Raw genomic sequence first — 27,206 nt, forward strand, 5'->3', positions numbered from 1 at the left:
TGCAATCTATCATGGAAGGTTAAAGAAGGCAGTGCGTCTTGTTTGTATTAACGTGAAGGCCCCCCCCCCCCCATGAGACCAAATAGCCACAAAGAAGGTAAGAAATGCAATACATCAGTTCTCTTTCCTTTTTTTTTTTTGAATGTTGATTTACTTTTGAAAGAGAGAGAGACAGAGCATGAGCAGGGGAGGGGCAGAGAGAGAGGGAGACACAGAATCTGAAGCAGGCTCCAGGCTCTGAGCTGTCAGCACAGAGCCCGACTCAGGGCTCGAACTCACAGTTCATGAGATCATGACCTGAGCTGAAGTCAGTCGCCTAACTGAGTGAGCCACCCAGGCGCCCCTCAGTTCTCTTTCACATATGCACCATATATTTAACTCTCTGGCCTTCTAATTCTTTGACCTTTCATCATTGAAAAAAATCTTCCACACTCCATGCTCTAGTGTTCTCACTCTTTAGTGTTTATCATTGCTAATTATCACAATTCTCCAAATATTTAGATTCTTAATCATCTGCTATGAATTATGATTTATATACTCCCAACTTATGTCCTTCAATTCCCCCACTTAAACCAATTTAAGCTCATCTTGAACTCCAGTCCAATATCTCTATCACTTTTTGTATTCATCCTTTTCCTTATTTTCAGGCTTAGATACTGTGATATATTAATATAATTACTATCTCTCAGGTAACCTCAGCCTTCACCCGAGCAAACCTCAAACCTGAATACATCCATTTCTCTATAAACTGGTAGCTACCTTGGTGCATTTGAACGGTACTAAAACACACACATACACACAATGGTATGCACTTGTCTCACTTTAAATTTGTGAACACAAACTGCAGGTGTCCCATTTGGGATTTCCTGTCAAGACTGTTAAATTCCCTGGCCAATTCACTTAGCCCCTCTGTGAGAGAACTCCTCACATCACTTCCTCACTTACTCTAAGCTAGCGTTATTATCTCACTAAGAATATAGAAACAATTGGAAGTGAATCCCTCATCTTAATTAGAGCCAAATGTAACAATCCACTGGAATCTGCAGACATATCCATTCTTGTCCTATTCTCACAATGGATATGTTGCCCTTGGTTACATATTAGTCAATTCCTCTGTTTATATACCAGATCTCATACTGTCATGTCTTTCCCTTGGTAATCAATCCCTCCTGCTGTGACATATTTAAATTCTTCATTGTATCATTTCTATCATTATTTAACTTGATTTACTAACCAGACTTAACTGAATTCACCATTTTCACTATTTTATCTTTATTTAAGGAAACATTTTCAGGAACATGTCTGTCTGTCTCTGTAATATACATGTATACATAGAGTCACTATTTCCATAGATCATTCTCCTTTAATCTCTGCAATTAAACATTTATCAAAGTCAAACTGAAACTGCCTTTAATCTTGCCATTTAAAAAATATCTGCAGTCAATTTGATACCTTTCAACAATATTTGAATAAGCTGATAGATGTTTCCCTTCTTAAGTATTTTCTTCCACTTGATATATATCATGGAAATCTCTTGGTTTTCCATCAAATTTCTGACTACTCCTTCTATTCTTTACAACATCTAAGTGCTAGAATTTGGTTTTGATTCAGAAACACTAGTGTTTTCAAGAATTTTCAGAATTTCCCTTTAATCCCTACACTCACTACCTTCCAAATGATCTCAAATTCCGATGGCTTTATGTTACTTGTATTCATTGATTCCTCCTGAATTTATATAGCAAACCATCATTTCTCCTTATTACCTATGTATATAACTTTCCAAATACAACATTTATATTTGGATGTCAATCAAATAAGATCTTTCACAGGTCTAAAAAAATCCAAATCCAACATTCCCATATGACTGCCAATCTTCTGCATGCTAGTATGACTTCAGAAATCACCCAGTTGAAAGAGATAGGGGAAAAAAAACTAAAAACAAAAACACCTCAGTCATACTCAGGTTTTAGTTTTTCTCCACTTCACATGTTGGCCTGACCTCCAAAGGTCATATATCAGTAAAGAATATGAAGGAAAACAAAAGTGATTCTTTGAAAAGATAAATAAAATTGATATGACTTTAGCCATGTTAACTAAGAGAGAAACAAAGGATCCAAATTCTTAATGAAAGAAATGAAAGGAGGAATCACTACAGATCCAAAGGACATCGACAGGATAATAAAGTACTATGAATAACTCTACGTCTACAAATTTGACAACGCAGATACAACAGACCAATTCCTTGAAAGACCTAATCTGCCAATACACAAGAAGAAACACATTATCTGAACTGGCTTATATCAAAGAAATTGAGTCAATAACTTTCCAGAACAGAAAGCACCAGGCCCAGATATCAGCAAATCTAACCCATCAACATATAGAAAAGAGTATACATCTCACCAAGTGGGATTCATCCTGGAATGTAAGGCCAGTTCAATATTTAAAAATCATTAAATGATAATCTAATGATGGATATATAATTTTACATCTGTCTAAACTTATAGAATGTACAACCAGGAGTGAACTATAATGTAAACTGTGAATATTGGGTGATTTTGACATTTTAGTATAGGTTCATACTATTTTTGTAAAAAAAATGCACCATTCTTGTGGGGAAGGTTATGAATGTATGAAGGAAGAGTCATGTGGATGTCATGTGGCTCTCCCCCATTCTGTACTTCCCAATCTCATTTTGTGATTCTTTTTTGCTTGTTTAACTTGCTCCAGTCACATTCACTCAACTGGACACCTCTTGCATTAGCAATTAGCTGCATGCAGAGATAATCTGTTAATTATTTGCTTCGGTTTTACCACACATCTCACTTTATAGCCCCCAAATCCTCTTCTACCTTTACCCGGATACACACAGAAGCTACTCAGTCATCGTTTGTGTATGTTTGTATAAACACACTAATTTTTAACACTTCATGCTATAACCTGTGACAATGAGAATCATGTTTATAACATTATTCTAGCTCTAGCTGGATAATTCTGAAATATACTTTATACTGCTCCTTAGAGGTTCCTGCAAGGATTATGCCTCAATTGCCTATTAGGATAACAAAATTACTTAGCCTAACATTGACTTACTCTCCTTCCTCTTGTGATTATTACATTTTTCCTAGCCTCTTCCTCCTACCTCTCCTACACACAAACCATTTATCAAGCTCTCTTCTTTCAGGGCAACCCTGATTAAGACAATTAGGAATACCAGCAATGTTTTTCTTCTGTGAGTGATGTTACTTCAGAATCTCCTATTGCCAGGGTTAAGTGGATTGGTGATAACTATTGACATGTAATAGAATTATAACTAAGATTTTTATAAGAGATGGATTGGAATATGTGCAACTATAACATGAAATGTCGGTTTGTACAATACACTTTATTAATATGAGAACAATGATAATATTAAAGACTGTACAATTAGCTAACTTTTGTTAATGTTTTTAGAAGCTCATAGAAAAAAATGGAAATTAACCAGCTACCAATCCTCCTAGAATAGAGATGACATTGATGAAAACCAGACCCAGAATTTCAATATAAATATTCTTGAACTAGAAAAGATATAGAACAAACAGCCTCTATGGGTTTCCTATGCCCAGGAAGAGAGACCATACCTGAAGTAAAGAAAATTCTAGAGACCCAGATTGTGAGCTATTAAGTAAAAGAGCTTGATGATTTTGAATCTCTATATTCATCTTCAATATCTTGTTTGGAAGAAGCCACTCCCTCCCCCATGATAAATCCTTTCTTCATATAAAGGCTCTTATGGCTCAAGCGTCTTGCAAGATGAGCTTGGATTATTCAATACTTGCCTCCATTTCTCTTCATGTCCTGATCTGTAAGTAGGGGCAGGTGAAACAGAGCTAAGACAAGATAATTAATTATCAAGTAGTTTCTCCAGGAGAAAAAAGAGAAACACATTCAAGTGACTAAAACATCTGACTAATAAATTGGAAAGTATTAGGGAACATATGTTGGAGTGTTATCTGGGAGTTGAGATCTGGGCTGGGACTACTAAATACATAGCTTCTTGCAGTGGAGGTCCTCTGCTGTGACTCCGTGTTTAATGTTCTGGCAGGAACACCAGAAGATAGTGCTTCAAATTGCTTTTTAAATCTTGAAAATACTTGTCTATGGCAAGTAAATAGAATTTTTAGAACAATGTCAGGACAATTATGTAGGTGAGCAATACAGAAAGGATCCAATATGTGAGATCAGACAATCTACCACTGAATGTCTCCCAGAAAATCTCTTTCACCAATAAGAAATTGCTAAGGGAGACACTGACCTCTCTGGAAAGCTTATCAATGCTTCCTTTTAGGCCAAGGTTGACATCAGAAGGTACTGCCATGGGACTATGCTTCCTAGTACCATCTGGCATGAATTTTAAAGCAGAGGAGGCCAGGAGGTCAATATTTACCATCAGAGATAATCTCAAGAAAACTATCCTCCTGAGCATCAAGATTAGAGAGTTAACTGGTGGATTAAACTGTCTCTTCTGAGTTCCTCTGTGGAAAATTCTGAGATCCATTTTACATGGCTCATAAGAGGCTCCCTGATAGGATTGAACCCCATTTTTTCCACAGCAGTGATCAGCTTGATAACACCCTTGAATTAGTTTTGTATACTTGCCAGTTTCACTCTTTCCGGCCTCTTGATCAGCACATCATTTCCAAGTGAATGCAAGCCTTTGTCTTACATTGGGTTTACTCAAAGCAAAATCTAAGACATTAACATTCTTATTTCTCAAACACGTACAACAAACTCATTTTCTCCTCAGTTAATGGACTCTCTCTTCTATCTGCCTAGTATTCTGGTGCTCAGAAAGATACATTGCTTATTTAGATAAATTTCTGAATAAATCAAAGAAATATCTACTTTAAAGAGGCCTTCCTTGACCTGGCCAACACTTCCTATTCCTTCCTTACTCTAACAGTGCTTCATTTTACACGTTTAGTATCCTAGTCACTTAATTTTAAATGCCATGATGTTAGGACTTTACCTAGGACGTGGATTTTTTAAATACCCACAGATCTTTCTAATAGCAAATGATTACAAGATGTCTTTTGACCAAGTATTCCATTTTTCTCTAATGGAACAAAAACTGTTTCCTAAAATTACAAGGTAACACAAAAATTGAATTGTCAAATTAAGCTTACATGAATAATAATATTATGATTGAAAACAGTGCCAAATTTACTAATACTATAAGAAAGGTGAAATTTTCATTGGATGAAAACTGAGACATTCGTGTGCAGCTTCCCCCAGGATTTATTTCTCTATAACATTGGGAAGCTTCCTTGTTTCAGATTTAATATGGCATGGGATTGGAATAAGTTATGTGTATACATTGCTTCACAGGGTAATCCATTTCATTATAGAATACCTTATATCTCATCAAAGAATCAGCATCTCACTGGTTTCATTTTCTATTTAGGCAACAGTTCCAATTCCTGAAAATCCCCAAATTCCAAGTTTAATTACAATAAGTAACCTAGAGAGATCAGATTTAGATTGCTAAAAACATGTTCTAGATTATAACTCTCCTTCATGCTATAAATGCTGTTTGTATGTCTATGAGGAAGTATGTTTTTTAGCACATTTATTAGAAGGCTTCTTTGGTGTTTCTTTATTCCAGGGATCACGGGAAGTAAGAAGAAAGGAGTTCCAGTCCCATTGTTAAGTTTTTATTCCCCAGAGCTCCTAGTATTCCAAAGTATGAAATGGCAACAATAATACTAGATAAAATACAAGAGTTGGAAATTTGTGTGTGTGTGTGTGTGTGTGTGTGTGTGTGTGAGAGAGAGAGAGAGAGAAAGAGAGAGAGAGAGAGAGAGAGAGCAGGGAAAGGACAGAGAGAGAGGGAGAAGAGAACCTTCAGCAGGATCCACACCCAGAGTGGAGTCTGACACAGGGTTTGATCTCACAAACCGTGATGCCATGCCAAAATAAAGAGTTGTGGACGCTCGGGGCGCCTGGGTGGCGCAGTCGGTTAAGCGACCGACTTCAGCTCAGGTCACGATCTCGCGGTCCGTGAGTTCGAGCCACGCGTCGGGCTCTGGGCTGATGGCTCAGAGCCTGGAGCCTGCTTCCGATTCTGTGTCTCCCTCTCTCTCTGCCCCTCCCCCGTTCATGCTCTGTCTCTCTCTGTCTCAAAAATAAATAAACGTTAAAAAAAAAAAAAATTAAAAAAAAAAAAAAAGAGTTGTGGACGCTCAACCGAGTCACCCAGTCACTACCTCAAATTTTATTTATATAGAACCACCACAAAATTCAATGAGAGAAGTTATTACTTTTTGTAGCCATAATTTCTCCGATGAACACCTCACAAAATCTTTCTGATACAAATGTTAATAAACCAATCCCCAATCAGCTAATAACTAAAAACCATTCTCTGTGTTGCCACTGGTATAAGGAATGACTCTATTCACGGCTTCGGGCAACGCAGTTTGCACCTCACTTCTGCTTCATCACACTGTGTTTTGGGCCCTTATTTTTCCTTTAGATACAACAATACAAAATCTGTTGAAGTGCATCATATTTTTCTTTTAAACATAGAATTTTCCAGAAGTTCTGTGAAATTATCATCTTTCCTGAAAGTTACTATTCCTTTTGTTTCTAACAGAACTCTAGACCTTTCACTGTTCCTCTAATAAAGTCAGTTCCCATATTGGTGTTTTTCTCATGTAAAACAACAACAACCACAACAATAACAAACTATAAAATGCAGAGGTGCCTGGCTGGTTCGGTCAGCGGAACATGTGACTCTTGATCTCTGGGTTGGAAATTCAAGCCCCACGTTGGGTGTAGAGATTACGTAAAAACTAAAATCTTTAAAAAAACAAAAACAACAACTATATGTTGCAAACAGGTGGTAAATATAAAAACATTAATAGGTCGTAAAAGTTATCAGTAACAAGAAAGTAAAGATGAAGGACTATAATACTGATTATTACTATATTTTTAAATTTTTTTCATATAATCCTTCAAATAAGATATAAATAGATGTTTGTTGATTTTTCCACAAATATGCTTTCCTATAGGCTTATGAATATAACAATTATAATTGAATTTTGTGTATTGTTTTTGTGGATTTTCCTTCTGTTTGAAAGTAGGGGATACTTAAAATATCTTTACTCTTAAAGTCTTCTTTTTTTGTCTTCATGTATTTTGAATAATAGATTAAAAAGAACAAAGAATACATTTGAAGAGTTAGTATATGACTGACAGACTAATTAAAATTGAGGTCAGTTTTTATGTTTCATTATTTTTGAATATTCTTAGGTCATCTTCGCCAATGTTGTTTACTGCATTTTATTTATTTATTTATTTACTTATTTATTTATTTTAAATATTTTATTTATTTGTTTTATTTTATTTTTCCTGGTAGGTGATTCTTGTATCAATCTTATATAAAAATACATTCACAATCATAGCTTACGATGCAATGCTTTGTAGAAATCTAAAGCTTCTTACCCTTTTTAGGAGTACAGATGTATGTAAATTCATGTTTTACAAGAAACACCTTAAAGAAAGGATTATGGTTCAATTAGTTTATTTTGGCAGTAATCCTGGGAAGCACTGAATGAGGGAGGAATGGGTGGGAAAGGAAGGGGGCCCTGTAAAATTGTAATGAGTACATTCCTGCGTGGGCACTGGAGGCTCTGGAATATTTACCCTCTAGCTCGTCGCTCTCACTGTTGAAGGTGACTACAGAGGGTATGAACATCCCCCCCTGGAAATTTCAGTCTGCCTCTCAGGGAACAGAGGCAACTTCAGTAAAAGAAACCAAGAGCTTGGTTGAAAGCAAGCCCTTACCGTGAGTGGGAACCAGTCACAGAAACTGCAGGTGAACTGTAAGGTAAGCTAATGAGATGTAGATAAGGCATCCACAGAACTTGATCCTAGAGAGTGAAACTATAAACCTGAATAGTTCCCCCAAATGACCACTCCCACTGTAACTTTCTTGTAATATCTTTTTTTTTTAAAGTAAGGTGTTTGAGAAGCATTTAGTATAAGCTATATAGTATAAGCAAACTGCTAAGACGTAGGATCAACTGGAAAAAATGTCCAGTGAAATGAGGAAACCATGAAGGATTCTATGGTAAAAGAGTGCAAGTTTTCTTTGCTAGAATTTCTTCATGTTGGGGACATCCATATTTGTACTGTATTTCTACTCTTCCATCCATGCTTCCATCTGCTACCTAGATTTGTCTCAGCTTATTCATATGAATCAAGTCAGGCAGGAGGAATGTGCTAATGGAATTTCTTCCTCAGCATATTTATGTACAAGCCTAAGATTTTTGCTCTTAGAGTTTTAACTAGCTTTTTAATTTTTTTTTTTTTGAGTAATCTCTGCACCCAACATGGGGCTTGAACTCATGACCACAAAATCAAGAGTCTCATGCTCTTGATGAGCCAGCCAAGTGCTTCCAAATAGCTGTAATTTTTAAAACTAAGATAAAAGTGTTAAGCTGTGAAGTTTTCCTCATACACTGATACGATTGATCTGTTTGTCTTTATCACCCAGGACTCTGAAACAGCAAGCAATTCCTAGGTTGAAGTATCAGGGTGATATTCTAGTTCTTTTTCTGGGAGAAGCTACAGAAATTACTAGTGGCCAATCAGTGCTGATAGCTTTTTTACCCTCACACTTGAGTTTTCAGGTGTGAACTAACACGAGTTTTACTTTCTTCTCTTGTGACATTGATGATGATGATCCTAGGTATTATCAATTGTGATATTTAAAAATTTTGTTCTACTTTGGTCAAGGGTTAGAGTCAGCAAGTATTCATTAAGTTTAATAGTTTGTGTACTTTTAAATAGATTTTATTATTTATTTATTCTTATTTTTATAAGTGGATTTTTTAGAACAGTTATAAATTTATTGAAATTGAGAAGAAAACAGCTTCCATATATCTCACATTTAATTTTCCCTATTAACACCTTTTATCAACATGGTGCATTTGTTACTAATATACATGTATTCTTTTATTCAGTCTTCCTTAGTTTTCACCTAATACCCTTTGTTCCAGGATCCTATCCAGACTACCACATCATATTGAGATGTCACATTCATTATTTTGTAACAAATTTAAGCAAACATTAGTACACTTCCCCAAAAGAACTAAGGTATTGTTTTATAATTCAGGAAAATATTTAGTAATTTTTAACATTTCTTTTCTCATTTTGCACTAAATTGTTTGGACCCTTAGAAAGGGGAGGGGGGTTGCTTCTGGGCAGCTCAGTTGGTTAAGCGTCTGACTTCAGCTCAGGTCATGATCTGGCAGTTTGTGAGTTCGAGCCCCGCATCGGGCTCTGTGCTGACAGTTCAGAGTCTGGAGCCTGCTTTGGATTCTGGGTCTTCCTCTCTCTCTGCCCCTCCCCCCGCCTCTCTCTCTTTCTTTCTCAAATAAATAAACATTTAAAAAGTATAAGAAAAGGAAGGAAGGAAGGAAGGAAGGAAGGAAGGAAGAAGGGAGAGTTGGGAAGCCAATTTATGACTGTTGGAGCCACCAGCGTCTGTCCGGACTGCACATCTAAGCTGGACAGCATCCCTAGGCAGAACAAACTTCCCTTTTAACCTTTCCACTCCCGCCCAGGATATCCATTACACCAAATTAGATAAGCTTCCTGTGCAGCCACTAAATGGCTTTTCATTCATTTATCCACTTGTTTAAATAACCCAAGGGTTGATCATCTGAATAATGCTATATTGTCCAGTTACAGCACTGGAAATGACAAACATGTTGATTCTTCCTGTATTCTGGACAGGTGCCTCGGTAGCTGAGAAGGTAGGGATATCTGTGACTGCTTTTGTGTGCCTAAAAATAGAGCCATATATTCACCTAGATGAAAATGTTTTTTGTACATTTAAACACATTTTGTATTCAAGTGCTAAAATGTCGTTGAAAAAAAAAAACAATATATTCTTACACAAAGTAGTTCTAATCCTATAGAAAAACTTTAAGATTTTTTTAAGTAGCCTAATTTTTTTTTGGGGGGGGTTGTGGGGGAACCAGAGCTTGATGGCAGAGGGTGAGTATAGTAAGATGGAGGAAAATATTAAGAGACTACAAAAGCAATCCATTCTAATGGATTCATGTTTTAGAAAAATGTAACAATATCTTCTTATGACAAGAGTTTTATCTGAAACTAACACAAATGGAGGTTAAAACAAAACAGATCTTTGGAAAATACTCGGAAATCACCAGGTAGCAAGTTTGATTGTATATTGTGAACAAGAACTGATGTTGAGAATAGGACTAGAATAAGGCAAATGGGGAAGTAGAGACAGAAATACAGCAGAGACTGGCCGGGTGTTCAGCAAACCTGTCTTTTCTTCACAAAAACAAAGCAAGACCCCATTTTCCAAGTTGTCTTGTAGTTAGATAAGACAATGTGACTTACTTTCATTCAATGTATGTGTATGGACATCTTGTGTATTACTTCTGTACCTGGACCAAATATTCTCCCACACACAGTTCTTTCCCCCCAGCACCCTGCTGTGTGTTGACACCCATGAGAATCTTGGAATCCTTGAAGATGGCAGACACTACCATCCGGAGTGCCCGAATAATTCATGAAACTGGGGCACTTCCTTCCTCTCTGTCTTGAATTGATACAAACAAGAAATCTCTATTTAGTTGACTTGCATGGTTTCCTTCATCTCTTAAAACTGTCATGATCCCCTTACCTCATGCAGAAACTGATACAATGTAGATGGTTGCCTTAAGTAAAACCCGAACTGTAGGGCATTGGTCTAGAAGTCAGGTAGTGGTCAGGGAGGAAGGTGGTAGGAGATATTGGACAGAGGAAGAACCTAATGGAAGAAAATTCTTGTATTTCTCAATGTTTCTGCATTATCTAGGCCTTCCGAGCAATGGAACTAGACAACTACAATAGATACAGAGGATATCTCTGCCTTTCGTATCCCACCGTCCTCCTCTCCCCCGAAGATATTTGTCACATTCCAGAGTAATAAACCCAGAGATATCTTTTTTCTTTCTCCTAGTGGTGTTTTCTTACTTTCTAGAGCAAAAGGTAAGGTCTTTATTTCCAGAGAGGAAGACAGGCAGTTATTCTGGCAGCTCTACCTAAGAACTGAGGCTCATAATTTTGAGGTTCTTCTACTGTGCACGACTGCTTACACAGGTGCACCTCTGACTCCCATCACCTCACCCGGTGGAGAAATGTGTGTGGGGAAACCAACACATGATGCTTTGTAAATGGTCTGTTTTCCGGTCCAGAGATTGGTATTTTCTTTCAGGATATGAATATATGAATCTTAATCGATCCATGCTATGTAGTAACAAAATAGTTGGTAAAATATCTCCTTTGGAAAAAGAAAATTATCCCCTTTGATATTTAACTAAGATTTTTCTGAGTTTGTAGATTTGAGAGTGGGGTTGGAAAGCAGGTTGTTAGAAATATAGATGATTACTGGCTGCTTTTAACTAAAATAGAAAGACGTGAGCCCAGACAATACGTGGTTTATTTACAAACTGATAGGACAGAAAATAGAGCATGTCAGGATATTTGAAGCCTCAAAGATATTGTTTTCAGGACCTACATAGGGAAGAATTGGCTTTATGAAATAATAATAAAGTGACAAAGAAACTCGAGAAATTTGATGAGAAGGATTGGTAAGGCATGTTTCTTTCAGACTTCAAGTAGGAGAAATGCCATGTTACTTTTTCTTACATTCTTAGAGTTTTATTGATGAATAAATGACAACATCACTATAAGTTCAAGATGTATACATGATGGTCTGATTTACATATATTTTGAAATAGTTGCCACAACATGTTCGGCTAACGTCTATTTTCTTATATAGACACAAGGAAAAGAAAAGAATACAGTGGACACAATTTGATGAGATTCAAGATTTAGCAACTTTCCTCCGTGTCATATGGCAATGTTAGCTGCAGTCCTCATGCTGTACATTACACCCCTAGTACATACTTATCACTGGAAGTTTGTACTTTTGAGCCACCAGTGGCATTTTGAATTGCCATTTTAAAAGCTTTTGGATGGTACAGTCCCATTTATATTTAGCCCTACCACAAAAGACTTTAAGATTGTAGTCTTCCTATTCCAGACATGTGACTTCAAGGTTGCCATCATTAGTTCAAGGGGGCTGGGTGGCATGTTTTGGTCCATCAGGCCGCTGTAACAGAATGTCACAGACTGGGTGGCTTATAAACCAATTTATCTCTCATAGTTCTGTAGGTTGGGAAACCCAAGTGTTTGTGACATCGCTTCCTAGTTCTTAGCTGCTTTTTCTCTGTGCCCCTTCATGATGAGTGATCTCTCTCTCTCTCTCTCTCTCTTTCTCTCTCTGGGGTGCTTTTCCTGATCCTATTAATAAGAACATTCATCTTATTCACAGAGTGCTTTACCCTAGTCACCTCACAAAGGTCATACCTCAAACACCATTACACTGGAGATTAGGTTTCAACCATACATATTTGGGGGTGGAAGTGGAAGGTAGTCTATAACAGCAGAAATCAAAGGGACAAAAATAAATTGAGACCTATGACCAGCAAATAACTGTGGTTATAGGTTCCTGGAACTAGCTGCAATTCAACAGATTAAGAGTCATGTTTTATGGAAAACATGCTGCCCAAACTCAAAAGGCAGGATTAAAATAAGCTTTAACTGTCTCAAGTTTAGACCATCCCTTTAATCTCCAAACATATGAGGATAAAACATAAGTTGTATTTCTTAGAAGGCAATTGCATTTCCAGATTTTTAAAATTTAAGTATTTGTTATTAGATTCACTATTAATTATACAAAGTATAGTTGTTTTGTATTGCATTGATCTTATCTATTTTTCAATTTGATACCAATTTCCTCCTGATTGTATTAAATTCTATAATATTTTTAACTACTTACACTGCCTCTGTTCTTGCTTTATATTCTTGGATTTTAAGATGCTTAATGGCGTTTAACACAATGATTTTTAGATGTCTTTGATGATTTGCTTTCTTAGCACAGTGGTTGATATTGTTTCACATGTTTAACCACATTTGTTGTTGTTGCTTAAAACTTTCAGTTTTCTGAGGCGCCTGGGTGGCTCAATCAGTTAAGCATCACACTCTTGGTCTCGGCTCAGATCATGATCTCATGGTTTGTTAGAGCCCCGTTTTGGGCTCTGCACTGACAGTGTAGTGCCTGCTTGGAATTCTCTATCCCTCTCTGCCCCTTCCCCACTGTCTCTTTCTCAAAATAAATACATAAACTTTTTTTTTTTTAATTTTTTTTTAATGTTTATTTATTTTTGAGACAGAGAGAGACAGAGCATGAATGGGGAGGGTCAGAGAGAGGGAGACACAGAATCTGAAGCAGGCTCCAGGCTCTGAGGTGTCAGCACAGAGCCTGACGTGGGGCTTGAACTCACAGACCGTGAGATCATGACCTGAGCCGAAGTCGGACGCTTAACCGACTGAGCCACCCAGGCACCCCAATACATAAACTTTTAAAAAATAAAATAAAATAATTCAAATTCTTATCATAAAAATAAAAAAAAAACTTTTAGTGTTCTGTTTCATAATACTATAATCTGATAATTTAACTCCTGTCTGGTTCACCTTGATTTTTAAGATCATAAAGTCTTTCACATGACCATTTTAGGTTTTTATTGACTACACGAGGCTGCAGATTGTCTTTGTAGGAGATTTCTACTGATAGAATTTAATCAACCTTATTGATAATATCATTCAGTTCTTGTATATAATTATTGATTACTTAATTTAAATTATGTGACAAAGACCAAATGGTAATGTATCTGCCAATTCTTCCTTGCTTATCTTTGGATTTGCTTACGTAGCTGCTATAATGTTTCCCAAACAAATAGCTATGGCTAGAAATAGTCTGCCTTTAAACGCTCTGTTTTTTAACCTTTGGATGGTGTTTGTATTGTTACCTGTAGGTTCGTTGTAATTAATTTTGTTACTTAAGTATTTGCAAGGCATATATTTATACACATTTAGTTTTAAAATTCATGTCTTTTTTTAAGAGTGGTATATATACACATATATATACAGGCAGTTTTCACTTGGCATAGAACCTTGTTAACTGACACATGGGCATATCTAGAGGATACAACTCCAATATGCACAACTTCCAGTCAGTGTGGGTCTGTGAAAACTAGGCAGACCCTGTAGTTGAATTTTGCATTTCCTGTCAAACACGGAACACATAAATCTTTCATTAGGGAAAGACAGTAGAATATATATTTTTTACATTTTTAAATATTTAAAATAGTTCCTTCCATCTGTATTTACTGATTTATACTTTCTTTTTTCCTATTAATTTCATTTGTGACTGAATGAAACTCTGTAATTTATAAAATGAAAAGGTTTTTTTGAAAAACCTTGATTTGAAAGGTTCTCGTGATATTTCTAATTCTAGAGGTTCTGATTACATTAATAGTAATTTTGGGGGTTGCATAGATCTATATGTCACCCAAAGTAATTTAAACAATTTTTACTTCCCTCCAATGACATGAAAGATTTTAATCTTATTTTGCCTCACACTATTTTTACCCTTCCTTCTAAAATTCTGTTGACGGTCTGATCTGGGATGATTAACTTCAGTTAGCTTTTCTAATACTCTCTGGAGACTAAAGGTGTTGTATTCAGATACTGAGCAATTATATGCTTATTTACAAATGGGAAGATGATTATTTGACACATTAACCTAAGTATAAACAAACAACAAATAAACATTCAGACTTTATTAGCTGCCAAATGATGCTGAAGCAAAGGTCTGCGAAAAATCTTCTTATTATATAAGAGAAATTGATGACATAAGTACTTACTTGTTTGGAATGCAAGCATCTGACCTATAAACTCTACAAGTTTATAAAATATAACGTAAAGAATCACATGAATAATACATGATTATTATCAGAATGTTACTTTATACATTTATATCCTCAATTGTACACATCGACGTTTTTAAAATATTCCCCCTCTTTTAAAAAAACACATAATCAAAACTCTCTTTTTTATTTTTAATTGACGTATAGGTTACATATTGGCTTCAGCTATAATCTGGAATATTTTTGAGTTTAGCTTTTTATATGTATGTATAATTTATGCACTTTTCCTCCGATTTTTACACACTTCAATTTCCATGACCTCACCCTGTCGGTAATACAGTGAAGAGGCAAAGCAAATCAGTTTTTTTCCTGCAATTTGAGATCTTGGTATCTTGCCACCTATTTCTCAATAAAGGGATTATGCATGGACTGTTAATACGGATTTCATCAACACCTAACATAAGAAAACATTTTCCAGAAGCATGATTTTCGGTAAGGGGCTACCTGTGTCTGTTATAATCTCAATTTATTTAACATTCTTCCACCTCAATACAGACTAAAAAGGTATAATATGTAGGAAAAATTAGAGGAACCAAAAGTACATTATTTCCTCCAAATAAATTGAAGAAAATCAGAAAATTAGAAGAAAAGTTTTTTTTTCATTTCATATAGAGTGAATGAGGAGTAAATTTCCTTACATGAATGAAGGAGTGGGGACACACACACACACACACACACACATACACACACACACACACAGTCATGGACTACCTAGGAATTCTTGAGAGCCAAGAATAATTCACTTTGAGTGTGTTATGTGTGAGAGTTGAGTTATGCCTCTCTGGGAACTTGCAAACTTATTTGCAGACAGCAGTAGAGTGTCCTAAGTCTTCTAATAGGATCCCAGGAGCCAGAACTGCCATCTCTCCTCCAAAGAAATCCCATCTCTTGAGAATGAAATCATAGGTAGACTTAAAGTTCTGTAGGAGTTAGGATGTTACCAGGGCTGATTCTCAGTACGTTTTCCTCCTGGAGCCCGAGGAAAGATTGACATGCAAAAACAAGTATCCAGATTTGCAACTACCCTGACCAGGGTGGTTATACCAGCCCCTGCTAGTTCAAACTTGCATTGCACTTCACTGAAATAATCCTCATAGCTCTCTACTATCCACAGATTTTGAAATTAGGAGAAGTGTCGAGAGGGAGGAATTGTTATGTGCTGATGTTGAAACTGTGGGCAACATCTAGCAAACTCTGGCAAATCACCAACTGTGTCACCAGATTGTTACCGGACAGGTGGGTCTCGGGCTAATCAGTACCCAAGAGACAAGTGATGGTAGGAAAACCTTTATCAGGAAGCTGGCAACCTGGGAAGATAGTGGATTAACGTCTCAGTGAGTACCTTCCCCATCAAGGGGGAGCTGGAGGGTTTTAAGGTGTGGGAAAAGAGAACAGGGCTATGTGCAGGAGAAGCAGGTGGCCAGGATGTTAGTCGTATGTCAACATGACCCTGGACAGACTTGCTGGAATCAATGGTAGCTGTTTTTCAATGTAGTCATTCTTTATCTTCTGGGAAAATTTGATTCTTCATTCCTCAAGGCCAGTGGTCTAGGGATCTCAAGGGAAGTAGGTTAGTTCTGATACAGATCGAGGGACTTAAGTCATCAAGCAAGGAGCAGGTAAGCTTAAAGCACGCTAACCCTCAAGGCTGTGTAGACTGCTGTTACAAAATGAGCTTCCTTTATTACATAGTCCAGGTTCAACACTCACAAGAGTCCACCTGCATTAGCCTTGTTAAAGAAACTCATTGACCAGAGGGAATACCATACCTAGGTAATATTTTGCTCTGAGACTCAAATACCTCAAAGGTATAATAAAAAAAGAAATCCCTAAAACCCGAAGTGAAACTAAAAAAAAGATAGTCTGTAGGCAGATCACCCTTGACTTAATCACATGGATCTTTCCCAGTATCGGGAAACTTGACAAGACAGTGACTGAAATCCTACTCAAAATTTCAGTAACAGCCTAATCTTACCCTGGCCTCGGATCTTAATGGGTGTTCTGTTAAAAGTGTGCTCTAAAGAGGTTTGTGGGTCTAAATATATATATATATAAACTAAAAGAAAAGAAAAAGAAAAAGCAGCGGACTACTTGGAAAAATAAAACAAATATTTGATGAGCACTTAGGAATTAATGATGCCATGGGGATTTCTCCTGAAGCAACAATATCTGCTTTTGGTTCTGATTTACTAAGATACTAGAACAGTAAACATCCATCTGTATCAATTAGTAGACACAGAAGTTCCCTTTCCTTGTTAGTATTGCACCTATTGTTAAAATAAGAGAACTTCTAAGATAGATCCATGGCCTTAGAGGACCAGTTTTGAAATCTAGAGGGACAGAGGTGCCTGGCTATCTCAAGTCAGTTAAGCCTCCGACTTTGGTTCGGTTCATGATCTCATGGTTCATGGGTTCAAGCCCTGCATCAGGCTCTGTGCTGAAAGCTTAGAGCCTGGAGTTTGCTTTGGATTCTGTGTTTCTCTCTCTGTCTCTCTCTCTGTCTCTCTCTCTCTCTCTCTCTGCCTCTCCCCAGCTCGTGCTCTCATTCTCTCTCTTAAAAATAGATAAACTTGAAAAAAAATTAAATTAAAAAAAAAAGAAACCTAGAAAGGCTTCAAAGGTACAAGAAATGAACATGACACCCAAAAGTTTTTGTGATTAAAAATTGAATGTGCAGGACCTAAAGCCTTTCATAGCTCTGCAAAGACAGCGTTTAAATTGTCAAAAGACATGTAAAATGCTATTTCCAAATTTAGTGACTTAAAAGTCACTTAAGGGTGCCTGGGTGACTCAGTGGGTTGAGCGCAGACTCTTGATTTCGACTCAGGTCATGATCCCAGGGTCGTGGTATCGAGCCCCCCACCCCCCGGAGCGGAGCCTGTTGAGATTCTCTCTGTCTCTCTCCCTCTGACTCCCCTGCTCATGCTCTTTCTCTCTCTCTCTCTCTCTTTCTCGAATAAACAAACAAACAAACAAAACACGTATTGCTCATGATTCTGCACTATGAGCTGGGTTCAGGTAAGGAGATATTCTCCTAGTTTTGGCTTGAGTCACCATGGGGTCACTGTCACCTAGAAGCGTGAGTAGCACTCACAATCCAAGGTAGCATATTGGTATGTCTGTTGTTTCAACAGGAAAACGTAGGACCTTCCAAATCACCTTCTCCTCTTGTCCTCTGACCCAGGGAAGCCAACACTCTTCACAGGTAAATCCCTGTCTGAGAAGTTGAAAACAAACTGCCAGGACTCTTAAAACCCAGGTCCAGAACTAACACAATGGTGCTGGTGTTCTGGACAAACTATTACAAGGTCAGCCAAGACTCAAGGGAAAAGGAAAAAAAAAAAAACCTTTGTGTGGGAGGAGTGGCAAATATTTTATTGTCCCGGCAAACCACATGGACATGAAATTGAGAAACAAACCATAGGACCATAAGAACCTATCCATGTGAGAGTATGAGGCTGTGAGTTCACAATATGCTTTCTATCTCTACCCCCTTACCCCTTATCTGTGTTCTTGACAATATTCTGCATAAGACAACTATTGAAAATAATTGAAAAATAGTTTCATTTTGTGAGTGTCTCCTTCAAAACCAAAATTCAGTGCTCCAGCACTTTATGGCTTCTCCTCACCTGAGCAAAGACTGTACTTCTCTAGCCAGCTTATTCTACCTGCCCTGCCTGAGACCTTGGCAACTGGTACCAGATATCAAAGTGTCTGCCGTAACTTGCTCACTTACAAAGGCTGAAGCATGAAAGTTGAGGCATGTCATCGTTTTGTGTGCATAGTACTTTGATGGCTTTAAAGAATAATGTCTTGGTCCCCCTGGGCCAAGTTCTGAAGGTGGGAAAATCCAAGATCAAGGTGCTGGCAGATTCAATGTCTGATGGGGGGCCTGATCCTTGGTTCACAGATGGTCCTCTTGCTGTGTCTTCACATGGAGGAAGGAACAACGGAACTCTCTGGAGCCTCTTTTTTTTTTTTTTTTTTGACTTTATTTTTCTGAGTGAGAGAGTGAGAGAGAGCACAAGCGAATGCAAGCAGAGGAGGAAGGGCAGAGAGAGAGGGAGACCCAGGATCTAAAGTGGGCTCCGCGCTGACAGCAGAGAGACCGATGCGGGGCTTGAACTCACTAACCGAGAAACCATTGACCACCATAACCTAATTATGTTATGTTCCCAAGGTCCCACTTCCTAATACCATTACATCAGGGAACTAGGTTTCAGCACACGAATTTTGGAGCAACAAAAGCATTCCATCTGTACCAAATAATGATTGGTTTATGTAGTGATTCCATGGGTTTGGTTTTTGTTTTTGTTCTGTTTTTAGTAGAAATAGAGGGCTTTTACACCCTTGTGTGTCATAACCAGAAATAGAACATAAATTGAACTCCCTTCCCCCATGTGTATGTATCTGTGTATCTATTCAATTCTAGAAGTTCTTATACTTTTTAAATCTTCGCGGTTTGTTGTATTTGGCCCTCACATACATACACACACACACACACACACACACACACACACACATATATATATATTTATTTATGAAACTTCTGTATATGATTCTGCAGGGTTTAATTTCATCCACATTGGCAGGCTTTCTCAGTATTTTTCAGGGGTATGTAGTTGAGTTGGAATTTCTTGGGACTTTATGGCTTTTATCCAAGGACACTGTTAGTCTTGTCTGTGAGCATTTGCACATGGTTCTTCCATGGATCCAGTGGCGAAGCAACGATAGATCTTTGTATGTGAAATAATTTTTCTTCTTTTTTACCACACCAGCCAGGGAACTTACACTTCAGTTTATGACCCAAAATCAAGGATAAGAGTTCAAAATAAGATTTCTCAGGAGAGCCTTCTTAGTTTGTTTTCTTTCTGCTCACAGCAAACAAGTTTTAAAAAAAATTAACATTTATTCATTTTTGGAGAGACAGAGAGAGAGTGTACGAGTGGGGGAAGGACAGAGAGAGAGGGAGACACAGAATCTGAAACAGGCTCTGGGCTCTCAGCTGTCAGCACAGAAGCCAACGTGGGGCTCGAATTCATGAACAGTTAGATCACCACCTGAGCCAAAGTCGGATACTCAACTGATTGAGCCACCCAGGCACCCCAAACAAGTGATTTTTTGTTGATGTTTGTTCACTTGCTGGCTTGTTTTTGCCTTTATTCCCCTAGTTACCCATTAATGTTGGTTTTCTCCAGGGGCGCTTTTCAGCCTTTTAACTTGCACTGTATCCAGATACCCCCAACCCCCAACAACTAAGCCCCTTTTTTTTTTTGCTTTGCTTTGCTTTCTCTGATATCCGATCAGTTATTTTATTCTACCATAAAGCTTACGCATGCTTAACAAAATATGTTCCCTTTTAGCATTCAATCCAGTAGTTTTAGGGGTACTTTAGTAGATGTTTGTCTGCAAATCTCATCTGATCCATTACTAAAAATGGACAAAATTTCTGTTTTGCAAACATATAAACCTGCTTTTTAAAATGGCTCTTGTTAATGGAGTAACAAATATCATTCTGCACTAGAGAGGATAGTTCTGACATCACTGTAGAATAGCATCCTTACTCCTTGTTATTGCATTCAAGACACTTCTTCCCACCCACATAAAATATCTCCATAATACACACTTTCTGCTTTATTTTTAATATTTCTTTCCAGTTTATGCTATCACAATGAACTATACGCCTCTGCTTAAACACATTTCAGTGTATCTCAATTATATCTTGCTCACATGTCCAATTATGAAATCGTGTTCTTGCCGTGACTATAGATGGCAACATGCATTTTTGATAATCCCATGCTTTCATAGACTTTTTGCACATCTCCTCTATATTTTACTATAATAAACATGTCTTAGACATATTTATGTGATTTCATAATTTGATGTTGATGGGGTATAAACTAGAAAATACTTTAAGGTTGCTCTCCCTCATGCTCTGTGCTTCTTATCTGCATAGTTAATACTATCTAAAGCAAAACCTCCAGTTCCTTTAGCATATGAAAAAAGTGTAATCCAGTTAAATTTAAATCTTTTCTCTCTTATTCAATTTCAGCTTTATGTCTCTGTTCAGGGTTAGATTGGGCTCATGATTATTTCCAGGTTTCAGTAGAAAAGGGAAGCCTGATCTGTTCTCCAACCTTACACTGCTATGCCTCGCTCCTCCCTGTCTGCCATCCATGGCAGGACCCGGAGAATGAGCTCAAGATACAAGATTCTGACATCACTTGGTGCTGCTACACGGATGACACATAGATATATCCAATTTAACTGACCCCGAACTGAGTCCCTGATATCCCTCTCCCCAAAACACGTATGTCTACTCACATTTGATCCATTCGCACACCTCACCCTCTGGGTTGATAATTTCATGTTTCCAGTTGATGAAGTTCAAACTTTAGAACTAGAACTACCCTTCCCCATCCCGACATAATTTTCTTTCTCACTCCACCTCTAATCAGTCACAAAATTATGCCGAACCTGTCTTCAAAATATAACCAGAAATGTAGTGCTCTTCATCGCCTACTCTGTGGTCTAACTGATTGCCATTACTTTTCGAGGATGGCTTCAGTCGATTCTCATCATAGGAACCAGAATTCTCCTTTTTAAGCAAGAGACAGAGCATGCTGTCTCTCTCCTCCTCACCTTTGCCACCAACAATGTGCAGTGGTTTTCATAGGGATAGCCAGGGGTCTGTGAGATGCGACAATGCCTTGTGCCTGTCACCTCTTTGGTACTCCCTTCTCTCTCCTTACTTTTCTTCCTGCGGCCTCTTTGCTCTCCTTCGTGTGAACCAGGCACTCATGCTTCAGGACACATTAGCTGATCATTCTGCTTGGGAAGCTCTTGCCTTGGATCTCTGCTTGGCCACTTGCCTGACCTTCTACCTTGCTCACATTTTATCCTCATCATCAGGTCTGCCCTAGTCTCCCTCTTCAATATTCTCACTTGCTCCTGTCCTATTTGGAACTTTTAATTCCTTTACCTTGCTCTAATTCTTTCATTGATTTCATGGTTAAGTGAGTCACACGTTTTGGGTCATGAATATATGTTCTAGGACTATATCTGCCTTTTAAATTAAGTTTGGCCAGGAGTTAATTTTTTTCAGCCAAAACATTCCAAGAGGACTCCTTTTATTAATGAATTATCTTCTTCAGAAAGGTACCCTTTCCTCTGTGAACAGGACATCAATTTCTGTTAACACGACACAACCGAATAGCACAAATGGGTAAGCACGTTAAATATGAATTATTGTGAAATTAACTTTATGTTTGAAAACTTGGAAAACAATCAACTTATAAGCAATCCAAGAGCAACCACCCCCCCCCTCTTTCATCAAGTAAATTGAAGGCCCATGAAATAGAGAAGTCTCTTTTGTCATTAGGAAGTGAACTGTAAAATGGTAATTTTGATATGGTGGGTTTTTTTCACTATCCTGTCATTTTCCATTTGGTTGGCATTTGGGGGTATTCTTTAAAAACTTCTCTTGATATGCAAAACAAGAAGTAATAGTATTGCAGTCACTGTGGCATTTTTGTTTAGAATTTAGCTTTTCTCATCATCCATCAAAGACACAAGGAGACATGAGAGCAGAGATTACAAAACTGCTTTTTCCTAAGGCATTCGCTTTCCCATTCAGTTTGTTTTTCAGTTCAATGGAGTGTTTTACTTTTCAATGGTTCACTTCACTGTTGCTTCAAAGGACACAATATATCAAAGCAGGAAAAATGTTTTGTTATTTTTCCTATCAACAGTTGATGGAAGGGGTCCAAGTTTTAGTTTCTATAATATTTAATATAATTTCTACTTCGCAGCTTGATAAACTAATTACACTGGAGTCATGTTTTTCTGATTTGTCTATAGTAACCACATTGTGGGCTTCAAAAATGAATAAAGCAGCAAACTTTCTACATAATAATACATTGGTAAATATAGCACTTCTATAATTGTTTGGAGGCTTATCTGATTTTTGAATTAGAGTGTAGAGAGTATATTGACAAGAAAGATTCCAGTATTGACTGGGGTGAGAATATATTGCTTAAAATGGAAAGTGTTATAGGTTGAATGGTGTGTGTCCTCTGCCTTCCCTTCTAGAAACCTCTTGAAGTCCTAATCCTTGTTACCTGAAAGCGTGAGCTTCCTTGACAAGAGGGTCTTTGTATATATAATCAGGTTAAGATGACATCATTTGTATGAGCCCTAATGCAATATGACTGGTGTGCCCTTATAAGAGAGAAGGCCATGGGACAACAGATACAGGCACAGAGGGAAGAGTGTCATGTGAAGGTCTAGACAGAGATTGAAATGATAGCTATAAGCCAAAGGATGCCAAGGATTACCAGTGACACTAGAAGCCAAGAAAAAAGCATGAGACAGATTGTCCCTTACAGGCTTTGGAGGGAGCATGGCCATATCAATACCAGAACTTTGAGAGAATAGATTTCAGGCATTTTTAAGCCACCCAGTTTGCAGTACATTGTTATGGCATTCCTAGGAAACTAATAATTCAGAAAGGGAAATGGATTTTTATTCTCCTTGAGCAGGAGAAGGGGAACTTTCTCCATGTGTGTCTAAGAAATATGAAATAAAGTGACATTTACACTAAATATCAAGATTTTTGATATATTTCTCATTTAATTCTCCTAATTCAGTGAGCAAGTTACTACTTTGTTTTACAATAAAGTAAATGGATAACCATATCAGAGCTAATAAATGACAGAAAATATTTAAACACATATGTCAGATTGAAAAGGCCAACTGATGTCCTATACCCAGTCTTGTAACTTCTTACTCAACAGCCTATGTGGATCAGAACATTCTAGGACATGCTGTAACATCATGGACAGACATATTATTTTCCTCACCTCAAATAGAGCCATTTGTTGACAATTAGTACTTAATTGGTACACATACTTAAATGGTACACATTTGACCCTATAAAAGTTTAAATACCAAACTAGGATACTTGAGATATAACAACAACAACAAAAAACCTTCATAAGTAATCTAAATAAGATGATAAATGATCACTAATGATGGAACTTTCAGCAACTATATAAAGTGCAGGTATTCCTTTTACATGATTTATGAATGCATTTGACTGATTCATAAGGAATACTACTTAGCCAGACTCAGCAGAATAGCAAACTTCATTTGAATTCTAAAGACTGCTTAAAAGCTGAATCAATTGGGAAGGAAAAATGCACTGTCTGAACACCATTAGTGATTAAAAGAGCTTTAAAAAAGTTGGAAAAAAATGGGAAAATAATCCATACTGTGCCTCCTTTTCAGTGTTCTAAAGGTTTCATAACATTTCTTAAGCAGCCAGGACATTTCTAGAATTTTTCATACAGATGCTAATCTTAAAACACACACACACACACACACACACACACACACACACACACACACACCTACTTTTGAACTTTCTTATTGGATGCAATGGTCTGTATTTGCATGTGACCTGTATGTTTGTAACAATTCTGTTTTGCCGATCTCCCCCTTTTTTTTCCTTCACTTTTCAACTATCCAGCTATATTGAATACATTCCCATTCATAAAAATCTGATTATCTAGCTGAGGATTAAATTGAAGATGGCTTAAGTTTTTTAAAGATTCAGAAATCTTTAAGTTCACGGTGCAAAAGAAAGTGGCTAATGAGCTCAGAAATGTAAAATAATTATTGAATACAGATGATTATATGATAGGAGTTCATCAGTGGTAACACAGTTTTAGGAAACCCAAAGACAAGAACGACCAGAAAATAAGGTATGCCTAATGAAAATAATTTAAGATTACTAGACTTGTAAAATTTAGATAGTAAAGTGATTTGACAAAATTTATTCACTAAACTTATGCTTAATGTTTGAGAAGAATATGCTGCATCCACAGAAGATACACTATAAAAATTCTCAACTATTGTTGAGATGGGTAATGTCACTTACCTACAGAGAAAAAGTATTTGAGATCTGAAGAGAATGCCATAAATATGAAAACTAACAAGTCCATCAGTATTCAAGAAAGAATTCAATAAGAGATTACGTGATTTTAAGTGATGTTGTTTCCAAATTAATATTAACTCCACATCCAGTATATCAAATAGCTTGCACGTGTGATTGCAGAATGCCTCTGTGTAATATATTAGTAATTGAAGAGTGTTATATAGCTAGCTAGATTCTAAAGAGGGAGATTTTCCACAGAGGACAGAACACAGCAACTTATTTAAATTATATCTCGATGTACTGGATGTTTACCTACGATGAAATATATTACAAATACTTAGAATATGAGATACACCACAGGACCCAGAATAAATCTGTTAAAATATACATGTAGTTCAATCACATACGATTACAAAATGGTTACATCTGTGGAATTACATATATTTGTATACATACACACGCACACCTATGAATTTGTATCTTATGTAAGACTTTAACATGTTTAATGTGCTAAAATGGATAAGATTGGATTAAAGTTGTACTTTCTTCATTTTAATATAGCTGATAATGCTCAAATATTATGTAGAAGAATATAGTCTTGAAGTACAGATATTAGCTATACTCTAAGATGTAAAGTCACCTAATTCTTATTCATAGGTTAGAAAAAAGAAAAGGTTAAATGATGAAAGGATAAAATTAAACACGATTATATAAAAACCCCCAAAATTGAGTAATGGACTTAAACAAAATGAATTGGTACAAAATTCATTTGAAGAAAAATACCCAATTAACGATGTAGATTTGGCTTGATAGTATTTCCTAAGAAATTAAAAAAGATATATTTTGATATGAAGATATGTGGGAACCTAAACAACTTTACGGATAGGATCTGATATGGCTTCAAAGGTAAGTGAAAATTCCATCTGTAAGAAGAGAAATATAGTGTCATTGCAGATGTATTCGAGTCATCCTTCCTTTCCAATTCATATTTGCTTTCAACAAATAAAGGATTTTGTTCACAACTTGTCGATTTTAACAGACAGAATATTAAGCTAGTGTGCATTCAGGAGGAAAACACGTAGTATGCTGAGGTGTAAAGGCAATGATGAAAAAATATGGCCTGCAATGGCAAATGCTTGAAGGCTCATTACTTGTAATGTTATGGAGGATTGCCTGGCAAAGCTTCAGAGTTCAGAACTAAGACTAATTGGTAGACTTCTGCCTAAAACTGTACTTTATTTTTATAACATTTGTAATTTCTCAAAAATGAGATTGGTTTAAACATTATTCGTGTGCCATTACGGAGGATGTCCACGTTGCCCTTTGGCCAGAACTCTGCTCTTCTCAGAAATACCCCTCCTTCACTTTACTCCAAACAAGTGGTATAAATGGGATGTACCACTTTTCTAGCTACACAAAGGGACCGAATCTCTGCTAACATTTGCTTCCATAGCCTATCACAATTTAGTGGTCCTGGGGGAAGGGGAGTAAATGAAACAAACCAGCAGATTTTTTTTTTTGAATATTTTTATTGAGACTAAAATATCAATTCCTTCTGTGATGGTAGGAATTAGATGATTAAATTCCACATGTTGGTTCTTAATATTCCCCAAGATATTGAGGAAATTAATATGCAGCAGGAACAAATGAAGTCCATTCTGTGAAACAGGTGTAAGAGATAAAAAGCAAACCTCCTGAAGCCAATGCTTATTTCAAGTTCAGCTCTTTTCCTGCACATTATATGACTTGGTATTTAAATCCTTTCCTTATTTCCTTTAGCTACACCTCTGAGATTTCATTAGAGACCCCTTTGTCATTTAGCATTTAGCTGGTTTGAATTGTTATTCTGTGTGTGTGTGTGTGTGTGTGTGTGTGTGTGTGCGTGTGTGTGTGTGTGTGTGTATTTTCCAGAAGGTGTTTAAATTACTCGTCCATTAGGGAAGGACTAGGGTCATTTTTCTCAGTCACAATATTGTAAATAGAAAAGTACTATGGGAGAGGGAACTGGGCATCCAAAGGGTGCTATTGCTTTGTAACAAAACTTTTATCCCTATTAATTCTATCGATGATTAAATCTCAGCAAGTGACTCTAAGTATAAAACTACACTCCCAAATCTTAGTATGGCTGCAATTCTTAGGTCAATATTTTTCTGTAAATTTAACAATACTAATATATAATCTGTATAACCTATGTTTTCTTAAAATCATTTAGGTTGAGCATCTGACTTCAGCTCAGGTCATGATCTCTCCGTTCCTGAGTTCCAGCCCTGCTTTGAACTCACTGCTGCTGTCAGTCCAGGGCCAACTTCGGATCCTCTGTCTCCCTCTCTCTCTGTTCCTTCCCCACTCTCAAAAATAAATAAACCTTTAAAAAATTA

General features: G+C 37.0%; 1 long non-coding RNA gene across 3 annotated transcripts; it reads left to right on the forward strand.

The window, feature by feature from the left end:
* On the forward strand, positions 1-27,206 carry LOC109277851 (uncharacterized). 3 transcript variants are annotated; one of them, XR_008422666.1, is made up of 5 exons: positions 7,709-7,864; positions 16,006-16,127; positions 18,026-18,096; positions 22,046-22,116; positions 27,041-27,206. It is a non-coding gene; the product is annotated as an uncharacterized LOC109277851 (long non-coding RNA). The 3 variants fall into 3 exon arrangements; XR_008422667.1 differs by lacking the exons at positions 7,709-7,864; positions 16,006-16,127 and adding an exon at positions 1-97; XR_002085358.2 differs by lacking the exon at positions 16,006-16,127.

The sequence above is a fragment of the Panthera pardus genome, unplaced genomic scaffold (assembly GCF_024362965.1).
Source record: "Panthera pardus isolate Hobbes unplaced genomic scaffold, ASM2436296v1 HiC_scaffold_16, whole genome shotgun sequence".
NCBI lineage: Eukaryota > Metazoa > Chordata > Mammalia > Carnivora > Felidae > Panthera > Panthera pardus.